This window comes from Monomorium pharaonis, chromosome 10, assembly GCF_013373865.1.
Source record: "Monomorium pharaonis isolate MP-MQ-018 chromosome 10, ASM1337386v2, whole genome shotgun sequence".
Taxonomy (NCBI): Eukaryota; Metazoa; Arthropoda; class Insecta; order Hymenoptera; family Formicidae; genus Monomorium; species Monomorium pharaonis.
Genome location: NC_050476.1, coordinates 16,509,910 through 16,524,053, shown reverse-complemented (window position 1 = coordinate 16,524,053; position 14,144 = coordinate 16,509,910). Strand labels below are relative to the sequence as shown.

Below are 14,144 nucleotides of genomic sequence, written 5' to 3'. Positions count from 1 at the left end.
TTTAATTGCATTATTAATTACGACAGATTTTCAGTGACTTACAATGTATTAACGATAGAAAAAACTCGAAGTTCTCTATCATATACAAGAGAAAATCCTTTGTAGTTAACCATACTAACGATACTTGACATAACATTCATCTCTAATTACCTATAATTACCGTAGAAATCGCATCGAATAATTTATTCTAAAGTCCTCAGATCAAACGTGAATATTTTTCTATCGTTATTTTACAAAGAGTGTATATTAGTGATGGTATTTCGTGCATTTCGTAATTTTGTAATAAGATGGTTACGAAAGGAGAATGTATAAAGAATCAATCGTGATAAATCTTCGTTAATTTAATATTCCATAAAAAACGATGAGAGAATTTGCGGCAAATATTATATTATTTGCAGGTTCCATACGTTTCCATCGCTTTCTCTCTTTCAACTTTCTTATTTACAGAAATTTATTACGATTTGAATTTATCCTATTTTTATTAATAATTCATAACCTCGTCATATAATCGTGAGTGTGCGTAGCAGTCATCGACGGGAGCTTAGGCGCGGTGCGGCGAGACGTGGGAACGGCGACAACGCCACGTTTCTCCTTTTTCCCCCCTCCACCGCCGTCGCCGTCGGAAAACAATGCTTGAGACAGTAAAGCTGGTCACACACACTTTCCGTAGAACGTAACAGTAAGATTTCGACATGTTGGATTGGGCGACCGTAACAGTAAGCGACTAAATCAAGTACGTGATTGGTCAAAACCTTACTGTTACGTTCTACGGAAAGTGTGTGTGACCCGCTTAAGGGCCATCTACAATGGAGTGTTTTAGTCGTAACAACGCTAAATCTACGACCATGCTGTCAATAATATAAACGACGTAGCAATAATATACAAGCCGGCTATCATAAAGAGGTGACTAAAAACTAACCCCGAACACCTGAACGCTCATCGTAAGCACCCATTGAATTGGCTCAATGTCTGTTGTAGGCCGTAATCAGTAAAACAGTACGTAACGAAAATATTGTCTACGACTACTGCTACGGCCTACAACTCTCCATTGTAGATGGCCCTTTAAGGGCCATGGCACACGAAAAAATTTAAGCAGTAAGCAGTAAGCAGTAAGCAGTTGAACCAATCACAGCCGAGAACTTAAGCAGCCATTTTGAAACTTAAAACTTAAGAACGTAAGGTGAAAAATTCCATAAAGGGCCATCTACAATGGAGAGTTGTAGGCCGTAGCAGTAGTCGTAGACAATATTTTCATTACGTACTGTTTTACTGATTACGGCCTACAACAGACATTGAGCCATTTCAGTGGGTGCTTACAATGAGCGTTTAGGTGTTCGGGGTTAGTTTTTAGTCACCTCTCTATGATAGCCGGCTTGTATATTATTGCTACGTAGTTTATATTATTGACAGCATGGTCGTAGATTTAGCGTTGTTACGACTAAAACACTCCATTGTAGATGGCCCTTAAGGATGAAATTCTTACGTTTTATCTTACGTTTTATCTTACGATTGCTTATGGTCAGCCAATAACAGACAAGCTGTCAAGTTCAAAGTAACAGAATAGTGAATTATTAGTAAAAATAATTGTATTACAAAATGGATCACGAATACTTCACGAGCAATTCAGAATGTTTAATAGAAGATTCAGAAAAGCAAAATACTTCAGTGGAAACAAGTCTGAAAGAAAACGATGAAATCTTAATTGACGCAGACAAACTCATTCTTGTATATCTAAAAAACATATCAGGATCGTCTTTCAATTCTTGGAATAATTGATAAAAATCTCCTTGATTAGGTCTTATATTAATTGGAGGCACCCAATAATTTCTATTTGTCCAACGAAAAGATTGTCGTTTTTTAATTATATATATGCCCATAATTAATACGAATAATGTATAGATTAATAATTCTTCTTCATCATCCATTTTCTGTAAAACAAATTTATATACTGTTTAAAAAAATTGCTACTCTTGCAAATCTCAATTCAGATGTTATACATATATAACCCAGACAGCACATGTAGATTATGAGAACGATAATAGGATATTGCGAAAGTATATTGCAATATTCGTATAATATTAGAGATACGTCTGTGATATGGCGAGTATATACTCATAACGTACTATGTCCGCGTTGCCTTATCCCATAGAATTTCGCTGGCATTTTATGAGAATATACCGAATATATCTTAAGAATGTTATATGTATGTCTAAAGTATATCTTCAGTATATTCACAATATGTCTACAGTATGTTCACATTATATGGGCTTATGCATAATGAGAGGAATAAGGAACAAGGAATTAAACATACAGAATTAGCAAGAAGAAATAAGAAAAGGAATTAATCATTTCGCACATCAGGAAGCTATCGCGAGAAATGAAGCGTAATATCTGTTGAATACGCTGGGGTGCTTTGGGAAATTATGCTCAGATAATTGTAGGTTATAACCTAAATAATATATGTATATATACAATATATATATATTATTATAGTTTACGTTACTATATTATATCTTATGTGCATACCAGAGTTATCTGGCCGTAATTCCTGAGAAAACCACGTTGTCCGTGAGTTCGTGTTCGCACGTTCACACCCTACACTTCACCACGTGTCTGCATCACACGGCAGACAAAAATGCGTAACGTTACAGATCATAGATAGCGTTGACATGATTCACTTTCGATATTACGCGGATATTTTGGAAATATGTGATAGATATACATGAGATATATCATAGGATATTTTACGGATGTTTTGAGTATATTAGATATAATCTCAGTATATTCAGTAGGAGTTGCGAAGTTCAGTCGCTATATTCTAAGTTTATCTTGAGGATATATCAAAATGACATTCTACTGAGACGTTATATGAATGTTTTACGTATATTCGGTATGATCACAGTACATTACGTATGAGAGTATAATATTCGTACGATATCTGGTGCTGTCTGGGAATTTATCGATTTGCTATTATAATTATTTTATTAATAAGTTTAAATTATACATTATTTATTTTTATATATTATTATCTTACTAAATTATATATTATATATATTAATACATATTAATTATAATATTTATATATATACACACACAGAACTATTAAAACATTTATTTATTTAATATGCCCTTGCTCAATGATCAATTTTCACTAACATTTTCATATGTATTCTCATATATTTATTGTAAATTAAACAATTTTAGGTTAAGTAGCATATATTCCGGAGGTTTTCATACGCAACGCACTGTGTTTGATTGGTTAACGTAGCATCTTAAGTTTTTCGTGTGTCATGGCTCTACTGCTTAGGGCCACCGCACAAACTCTTCCATAACGCGTTACGTTACGTTAAGTACTCCATACGAACCTAAGTTGTACTTAAAATTTAACTTAAATCAACGCACAAAGAAATCCTTAACGTAAGAACTTAAGAACTTACGTTAAGGATTTCTTTGTGCGTTGATTTAAGTTAAATTTTAAGTACAACTTAGGTTCGTATGGAGTACTTAACGTAACGTAACGCGTTATGGAAGAGTTTGTGCGGTGGCCCTAAGCCGTGCTATGGCTCGAGCGGCTCGAGCCCTTCCTTCGTCACGCAAGGCGCGTTCTCATTTGCATAATTAAAAAAATTTATATCTCGATTATTAGCAGACCAAACCCATAACAATATTGGACTTTTATGTTCATCTCGATCTCATCTACCTTTTTACGAACAGTGACCAGTATGCTCTGGGACTCCCTATATATATAAATATTTGTAATGTAAATAATAAATATTGGTATGCAAAAAAATGTAAAAAATTAAAAAATTAAATAATAATAACATAGACAAATAATATATATATTAAATGTCAAAAATATTATATTATTAATATAACAATAATAAAATTACAAGCCTCTGAATGTTCAAACTATACCTACGGTAAAGATAGTTGTTAATGCAAATATGTGATGTATAATATACATATATGTATATAATACAACATTATTATGATGAGACTTTGTAACATTTTACATTAAAAAAATGTATTTCTTCATTTTTTATATGACGTTATGAAAGATATTTTAGTAAAATATTAAAAATTATACATGTTTTACTATAGTTGTAATGTTTAAAAATTATATTACATTATCTGCTCTTAAAAACATTTAAAAATAATTCGATGATAAGGTAGATATACGACGCATTATAGAATAAATAATTAAAGAAGTATATAAATAATTATTCTAACTGATTTTCTCTCTCTTCCCTATTCCTTTGCGGTATAATGGCGTGTGCAAAACTGAGAAGGAGGTACATATATAGATGAGATGGGTAGGAACGCCTGTATGTGAATGGGAGACCGCGTATGAAAGAACGCAACGGATGAAAGAGAAAGAATGAGATAATGATAAAACTGTACGATTGGATGTGTCACGTACGGGCGAGAGAGAGAGAAATTCGCAGTAGAAGGAGAGCGCGAGCACAGCGGCGATGGACGCTGAAAGATATCGCGTACGGGTGAGGGAGAGACAGATTCTCAATAGAGGGAGATAGCGAGCACCGCGGCGATGGCGGCCCAAGCAGCATTTTGACGTCCGCCCGATATTAAGATAAACACACTTAACGTTGGTATCCAATGTTTTTGCTACGTCGTTTAGATTCTCTTTTACACTAATTTGGGAAATCAAACTTAAGTTATACCAACGTTGGAAGCCGACTTATTTAAGTTAAATTGAGGTTACATTTTTTCCACCAGTTTTAATGTTGGTGTAAGTAATTTTTGTAAACTTTGATTTTGTATACTTTGCTAGACCCGAGGTTATTTTTTTACAACACGTAATATTTTAGGTGTAGTTTTCGTGCTTCTATACAAACCATATAACGGCATTGGTGTCTCATAGTAAATGTCTCATAATATGTACTTATCAATTTGGCACAAATAAAATGGCTTTAGAGAAAAAATGTAGCTTGCGTAGTCTTTGATGCTATTGTAATTTTTTCATAAATACACGAACTCAGCACTGAAAATTTATAACAAAACCCACTTTATTGATAAATGTGAAAATAATAGATCAAAATTAGACGAATTTCTTCTAAAATATTCCAAATTACTAAATATTTTATTAAATAACTGAAATTCTCAAAATGTAGATTTTTATTATTTTTTTTTTTATCAAAATTACTTTTAAAATAGACATGTTGTCAAAATTAACTTTAACAGATATATTATTTAAATCCTTTAAATTGTTAATAAAATGCGTTAAAAAATATTAATCTAAATGTACTAGAAAATGGCGGATTATTTGTCTTCCTTTTTGAGGAATAAAAATGGCAAAATCGGCGTTCCACCCCAAGCAGCAAGGTGACGTCCACTGGACGTCAATAATTCGTCATTTCAGGTCGCGGACGTCATGTTACCAAATTAAGACGTAATAGTAACGTCATTTTTTGACCTATTAATTACGTCAGTCATTTATCCATCCTACAACGTATTTTCGACGTCATATTCTTGACTAATTAATAACGTCAGTTAATTGATATTTTATAAATATTTTATAAATATTGCATGCTGTCTAGAGTATAATTAAGCTTTATTAAAAGAACAAAGCAAAAATTTTTATAAGTTTTTCCATATGTTATTTTGCATATGTAAAAATCAGGAAAAAACTGTAAATTTATATTTATTTATAAAAATATTAGTTAACTACAAGTTTCATGTTTCTGACTATTGAACTGATCTATAACAAATATGTATTTATGAGCATCAAGTGTTCATGGATCATCACGAGGTGCCAGGTTGCGTACGATCTTCGAAGTCAAGCAACGTCGACGGCGGTTCAGAGTTGGATGACCGCGGAAGTAAGGCAATCCCAGATGTGACTATGGTGTGGTGGGTAACGATGCTTGTTGAGTAACAACGTAAATTTTTTTTTTACATTATAATTATATTATTTCAATATTTTCACAATGCAAGTACTGCATATATAGAACATATACCCGAAATATTTTCTAAAACGTCAAAATAACGGCGACTTTTACTACCTGGGATAGTCATAAAAATGACGTTAAAATGTCGTCTTTATTGTGACGTCAACGGTCTGTGACATTAAACCGTCATTTTAATGTCATTAAGACGTCAATTAGTGACGTCTGCTTCGTCATAAAATGACCAAAAAATGACGTCAATTAGACGACACCTTGCTACCTGGGACACTATATCGAACTTTAGCGTTGGGAAATGACGTATTAAAGTCGTTTGAAAAGTGTGGTGCAGAGTATAATGTCAGGCGAACGTTAAATATCTTAACGTCGGATAATAGAACTTAAACCGTTTTATATTTGACGTTGGAAAAGTGATAAAAAAGCACGTCGTAATTTTAACGTAAAACAACGTCCAAAAAACATTAGTATTATTTTTTAATTATAAGTTACATTTTATAACTTTCTTGGACCGCTTACAACGTGATTAGTAGAAAAGTAGTCCATAGTCGGAAAGTTAATCGAAAAATGCTGCTTGGCGGGCGGCGGCGGCGGCGCACAGTGGGAAAATAAGGCACTTTTATGGACAAAAACCTAGCCACGGGCCAATTCTTCACCAAACTTGATCAATTTTTTTTTAATTCTCGTAAGATATTCTACTACAAGATAACACTGCGAAAATTTTGAAAACGCACAACAATTAAATCGCACCTTCCAAAATCTTTTCAACTTTTCAACATTAAGGCCCATGCCTAACACAGTCGTGATAACGCCAAACTAACTACAGGATTCATAGCATAAGCGAAAAAGAAATTACCCGTGTTTTTTCTTTTTGCAAAATTAATTGTTTTAGCAATAATTGTTTAAACAAATTGTAAAAAAGTGCTAATTTAAAAAAAAACTGAATGCGCTATCTGATTCTACGTGGAAAAATAAGAAACTTTTATACTTGTTATTTTTTTAATACAATGTTTTGTTTATGTAAAAAATCTTGCTATAGTTTGCTCAGTTTTCGTGTAAATGCACATAAATGCGCGCGCGCGCGTGTGGTGTGTGTGTGTGTGTTTATATTTTTATGTATATTTGAGCGTGTGCTTCATTTTCATATACGTTGATATACGATTGTCTTTAGTTCTACTGTTATGATAATTGTTATGTTTAACAAACAATAGATTTACAATTTGTTTAAACAATTATTGTTAAAACAATTAATTTTGCAAAAAGAAAAAACACGGGTAATTTCTTTTTCGCTTATGCTATGAATCCTGTAGTTTGGCGTTATCACGACTGTGTTAGGCATGGGCCTTAATGGATTAAATATAATGCTATCAAGTTGAAGAGATTTTGGAAGGCGCGATCTAATCGTTGAGCGTTTTCAAAATTTTTGCAGTGTTATCTTGTAGTAGAATATCTTACGAAAATAAAATAAAAAAATTCATCAAATTTGGTGAAGAATTGGCCCGTGGCTGGATTTTTGTCCATAAAAATGCCTTATTTTCCCATTGTGCGGCGTCGGGTGCGGACCCCGATTCCCCTTCTAAGGCTCACAGGTCACGGACCCGAAAATCTTGCGTCAGCATCCCCGCTCCGCGAGACCCCTCGATCCGCGTGACGTCATACCCCCGTGCGCCGATAAGTTCCCCCCGCACATCCGCTCGCCCTTGGAGCTCCGCGTTAGATCTCTCTTAGTATTAACTACTTCCGTTTATTACATTTTCAATATGAAATATCCTGCAAATTGTACATGTACGTTGGAATTTTTGCAAATTTTTTTTTAATATGCATCTAGACTGCGATTCAAAATCTCAACAAAAGCATCAACAAAGTACAAAGTACTGACGTTATTTAACAAATTAAGAAATATGTCAAATAAAGAATAGAAGGTATAACACTAATTCGGAATAGGAATCTTACGGATAATGTGTGAACAGTTTTATATGTATATATATAAAAAGTGATTTCGGTATTAAACTGCACAATAATATTACATTAATTATTATTTATTGCAATTTGCAAGGGTAAATTTAAAAGGGGGGGATGAGAGGGTTTAATTCCCTTTTAGTGTAGATTTATAATATTGTCAGGAAAGGCGTTGGGAATGAGCGTGTTACGCCCATAGAACTTATACTAATGGAAGGGGAAAAGAACCCGTCCAAGAAGTGAGACTACTAGTTCCGTCTCATTTCATGTCAAGTCATGTTCTATCTATCCTTGTCGCACAGATGTTGACACAGTTTCGGCATACGGATGATATACGCTATACGCTATTCCCCTTCCATTAGTATAAGTTCTATGGTTACGCCACGAGGACGATTAAAGACCGATGCCGCGCACTATAGGAAACTGCGTAGTAGACGACCGGAACTTTTACCGTAATACGTAGGCCGGTATTCATAGTCTAATCTTATTCAAGACCCATCTTAACCCATTACTTCCCAAGCGGGGATTTTATAGTCGATTGCTTTTCGGCTCAGAAAAGTGATGAGATCACATAAAAACTTAAAACAAAATATGCTCTTTTACGTAAAAAGAGTTGCTTTTTCAGATTCCGGGGTTAAAATTTCAAAATTTTCTATTGGAAATTAAATATGGCGGCTTAAAGTTGATATAAATTTTTTCATCGATTATTGACTTTTTATAGTAGAAAACTTCGAAAAATTTTGTCCATGACTGTTGTAAACGATCGAAGTGACGGAGTTTGCCTCTTTAAAGTATAAGCTATGATTATTAATTGATTTTTTTAAGTAGTTTAAGTAGTTCAAGATGGTGGATGCAGTATGGCATCCAAATACATGGAAATCATATTTTATTGCGATATATGTGTGTGAATAGTTATTTCTCACATCTTCGAAGTCGCTGAGTACGAATCTTGCTTTAAGAAATCGCAAGGAACAGACACAAGCGCGCGCGTGACGAACCGCGAGGTCCTTATCTTTGCTGTAAAACACATACACACAAACGCACACGCGCGCGCGCGTGATGTGCACAATCCGACCGGTATCTTCCACATGGTGCGCATTGGATAACGCTAATGCCGGCGGTAAACGTCATTTAAAAAAAAATGTAAGGTTGACTTTGTAACTTGGTCAAAAGGGTGTAGAAAAATTATTGAAAAAACGTTTTAAGCAATTTCAACAATTTTAAGAATGATAAACACGTGGAATATAAATGTTTTATTTCATGAACGTTAGTGTTTATTACTGGGGAGTAATCGTACTATAAAACTTTGCTTTAGCAATGTGATTGAATTTTTCTTCACAACAGTACCTTGAACTAAATGGAAACCGTAAAATATGCAATTTTTTACTTAAACTTTGAACGCGATTTGTTATTAGAAAAAGTAAATCTGTGAAAAAATTGATAACTGCATTCAAAAGTGCAAACTTTCAGCTTTCCAACGCTTTTTTGCGGAGCGCTATACGTTGATATGTTCACGAATAACAAGCGATAAAAGTCAAAATGACCATTTTTTATTAAAATCTTAATAACTCGGTCAAAAAAAATTGTACAGCAATGAACAGCCACTCAAATTAAAGGGAAAAGTTTCCGCTCTAAAATGCAACTAACAAAAATACTCTACGATTTTTTTTAGGCAAAATGCAGCGCAGCAAATTTGCATAAAGAATTTTTATTTTCAAGGGTCAAGCTTTATCATTGTGCCACGTTGGTAAAGAAAAAGATAACTAAAATCGCCAAAAAGCATTTAAAAAAAGAAATTTTAAGCCTTAAAATGCTTTTCGGATTTCGTTTCTACGACGATTTTTTGCTGAGTTGCAGCAGTTTGAAAATAGCCTAAATTTTCGGTATACAAAAAGTGTTCCCTATTTTTTTTTGCGTAGTAATTAAAGATTTTTTTTTGCAATTTTATATACATCTTACTATTTTTGCTTGTTATAAAATGTTGTTATAACAAAGGTAAGAAAAAGAATAATATTAAATATATGTAATTCTTTAAATTTTAATGTATATCAGATGTATAATCAATAAATAATGTATAATAAAAAAGAAGACGTTTTTTTGAAAACCAGTAATGTTCATAAAATATTATAGTCTTAAATGAATTTAAAGACGCATATTCTTTTACAAAATATTAAATAAAGTTTAATAATTGGAAAAGAAAACATTTTTTGGTAAACCAGTGATGTTCAGGAAATATTATAGTCAAAAATAAATTTTACTTTTAAAAAAAGTTTATATAAAGTTCAATAATTAGAGTTGTATAATTAGAATAGTTAGATATTCAGTAGGAAGCAAAAAATATGATAAAAATATCAAACGTCAGTATAGTATAAAAAAAACTATAACTGCCCATTGTATCAGGCATTAATGGATTAATTATTTACAAACATAATTCCAAAACAAAGCTTCAGAAAAAGTTTAGCCATGGAAAATAATGAAGTGACGAAAAAATATAAATATTTACATTACAATATTTGCAGATTCTAAATTAAAACGGAAAACAAACTAGACCACCAATAATGTCAAACTTTAATCTTGGGAATGTGAAACACCAAATACGAAAAAATTAAGTGATGTACTAAATACATGAAAACATATTTGAAAATTCAAGATTTTTTAAATTTTTCTAAAATAAATTATTTTTGTAAAAAAAAATTTTTAATTATAAATCTTTGGGTGTACTTTCGAAAAGCCCATACCTCCGATTTTTTTTATACTCTGGATTCTTACGTATTTTGACGTGCTGATTACGAATATAATAGTGAAAATTGGCGCAAATTTGATTTTCATGGCGGAAACCATGAAAAAACCATAAAAATGGTTTTTTCCATTTATCTCCGTAAATAATGAAAATTTTGAAAAATACTTCAGATAAAAGTTATAGATCTCATCGAAATACACATTTTATGTTCTATTGATTTTCGCTGTAAAAACAATAGTTTTTGAGAAAAACGACGTTAAATGTTCAAAACTTTATATAACTCATGTAACACAATTTGAGTTTTATTAGTTAATTTTATTAGTTAATACTGGAAGGAAGTGAGCTTTGCTCATGTGTTTTCTGTACCATTGGAATTTTCCATGCGAAGCATGATCCACCTATTTTTAGGTGTGGTATAAGTTTTTGACCATCACTAGCACCAAAATGGTCTTGATAGTGGGGAGGGGACGGGGTCCGCATACAGTAATGGTTTGTGACTTTCCACGCGGAGCTCCCTACTCCGGCTAACCCCCACTTTCAGCCATCTGAGGCCCCTACCCGGAGCGGGGGCGTAGCCCCCGCGGAGGGGGGGGGCCGACTACTTCCACCTAGTAAATTCTGCCACCTGCGAGTGAGAGTATAAAAATAAACTGGGAGTAGTCGACCTCTTTCTCTTTTCCACGCATAGCGAGGTCCACTCACACTCTCCCCCTGCCTCGGGGCGCTGCTAGTTTTTCTCAAAAACTATTATTTTTACGGCAAAAATCAATAGAACATAAAATGTGTATTTCGATGAGATCTATAACTTTTATCTAAAGTATTTTTCAAAATTCTCATTATTTAGGGAAATAAATAGAAAAAACCATGATTTTTATGGTTTTTTCAAGGTTTTCGCCATGAAAATCAAATTTGCGCCAATTTTCACTATCATATTCGTAATCAGCACGTCGAAATACGTAAGAATCTAGAGTATAAAAAAAATCGGTGGTATGGGCTTTTTGGAAGTTTATCCAAATCTTTTAATATTTTAAAGAAAGAACATAATACTTTTAATATTTAAAAATGTGACTTCATCACGGATGCCAGTTATAAATTAGAAATTCATATTATAAATTACTCGGAAGATGAGAACAAAGACATGGAAAAAAAGTGTAATAAAAGCAAAGTTATAGGTATAAAGGCATACGTATCAAATTAACACATTTAAAAGTATGTATAATGAAACTTAATGTAATTAAAAAAAGAAGTAACTCTTTAATTTATACGAAAAGGAGTGAAATCCCATCAAAAAACCTTAAAAAGGTAAAAAAGATACGCCAAGTACATAAACGCGTGCTTTCCAAAATAAATTTGAGATCAATACAGTTAGCCAAGTATATTAAAAAAAAGACTTAAAGAAATTTAATAAACATCTACACTGGCGCAAAGAAAAACAAAACAAAATTTTTGACCGATTTTTAGGCAATCTTCAAAGTGATGCAACTTTGTGAAAATTCATCCAAATTACATGTACTTTTCTTTAAATTAAAAAGCAAAGACTCTACTTTAAGAATCCTTACGCGAAAGTTTGATTTGTTAAGTGTGCGAACCTTTTGTATCGCATAAAAACCAAACATGTGTTTTTTAATTGAAAAAAGTAAAAGTTTGTTATCATTTTGCACAAGTTTCTCGTTAAAATCTTGCTAATATTAATTCAGATTTTTAAAATTCATTCTTTTCTAAGCAATTAAAAAAAAAACATGTTGATACGATGTTTTTTGTTAATTGCACACGAGTTTGAAATTTGCACTGCATTTTAGGGTATTTTAGCAAATAAATACGGTATTTTTTGAATATCATGAATTTTGAGTATCAATATAATATTGCACATTAAATTTAATTGGTGTTAAACTCAATCATACTGCTGTCATCAAAGTCCAATCGGATTATAGTGAAGTAAAATCATAGCGTTTTAACGAGCCGGACACAGCAAGCTTTTGCTTCACTATAATTCCGTTGGTTGATTTTAATCATTTAATCATTTAATCATCAAGCCCGTTTAAGCAATTTTTAAATAAATGTTTTTTAAACTTCTTTAAGTCTTTTTTGAAATATACTTGGCTAACTGTATTGATTTCAAATTTATTTTGGAAAGCACGCGTTTATGTACTAGGCGTATCTTTTTTATCTTTTTAAGATTTTTTGATGAAATCTCAAATATTTTTAAAATATTTTATAATTATTGTGTGCTGTCTGGCAAAAAATTTGCATTAATTATTTAAAAAGTAATGCAACGTCTCTTCAAAATTATTATTATTCACAGACGTCTATTAGATGTTTATTAGACGTCGAGAAATGACTTGCAGCTTAAAATAATTTTTTATTAATAATTTATTGTTATTGTATAAAGACTGTTATTGTAAGGTTTTGAACGAACACAATAACACCAAATTACGTTACATCTAAATCAGATATTTCTAGACTTTTTTTTAGATGTAGATGGCTCCGACGTCTAATAGACGTTTATCCGATCTTTTATTTCTCCTTAGGTAGCGAGGATTCGAGTGGGGAAACAAGACGCAATTGCTAAGGGCCATATATAGAGGTGTCGGTTCTGGACACACATCAGTCATTTGGCAGATCTCATACAGCACAGATACAACGGCCCCAGCAGTTTTATTATTGCCGTTCGTAGATTTAAATTAATCGTCTTCACCTGAGAAAATACCGCCTGCCGAGAGGAGAGCCACAGGTATTCAAAGCCACTGTAAAGTGATTTCAGTTGAGTTCGCATCTCCTTTTGTATCGGACTTACAAGGAAACCTCGCGAATCTGAAATTTCTGATTTTAATGAAACTTGGCATAAATGTAGAGGGGGTAAATACATAAATCTTAAAAAAAAAAAAAAAAATGTTGGGTGGTTTTAACCCTTTAAACCGTTTATAAATATCAACAAAAAATTTCTAATTTTATGTATTTACCCCCTCTACATTTATGCCAAGTGTCATTAAAATCAGAATTTTCGGATTCCCTTGTAAGATCCGATGCAGACAATTGCACTGCAAACCCAAGTGTGTAATTTTTACACACTTAAGTATGTAAACTCATGTAGTCACTTTTTACGCGTTTGTATATGTGTAATTTTTTTACACGGTTTATCTGTGTAAAATTATACAGATTTCTATGTAATTTTACACGCTTTAATGCGTATTTTTACACATTTATACATTAAATTATATATTTAAATGTTTATATAAAAAATTCCACTACGCTACGCTAAAATTTTTTGTGTGACCACTATATAAAAAAAAGATTCCCAATTTAATACAAACCACAGTTACACATCTAGCATTCCCGATCAAAAATTTTTCATGTAAAAATATATAAAAATCTATAAAATTATGTATCAAAAATGTCCATGCAAAATTTTATATTGTATATTTTTATATAATTTTACATAATTTTATATACTTTTATATAATTCTGATATAATTCTATAAATTTATACATACTTTTACATAAAACATTTTTTATTGAGAAAAAAT

The 14,144-nt window shown here is 32.2% G+C and overlaps 1 protein-coding gene and 1 long non-coding RNA gene across 3 annotated transcripts in view; one reads left to right on the top strand and one right to left on the bottom strand.

Annotated features, from left to right (window-relative positions):
• Positions 1 to 14,144, bottom strand: part of LOC118647631 — a 377,709-nt gene that overhangs the window by 217,355 nt on the left and 146,210 nt on the right. The gene's annotated exons all lie outside the window — the stretch shown is intronic.
• Positions 4,388 to 13,510, top strand: LOC118647646. Its single transcript, XR_004964814.1, has 2 exons — positions 4,388 to 4,750; positions 13,149 to 13,510. It is a non-coding gene; the product is annotated as an uncharacterized LOC118647646 (long non-coding RNA).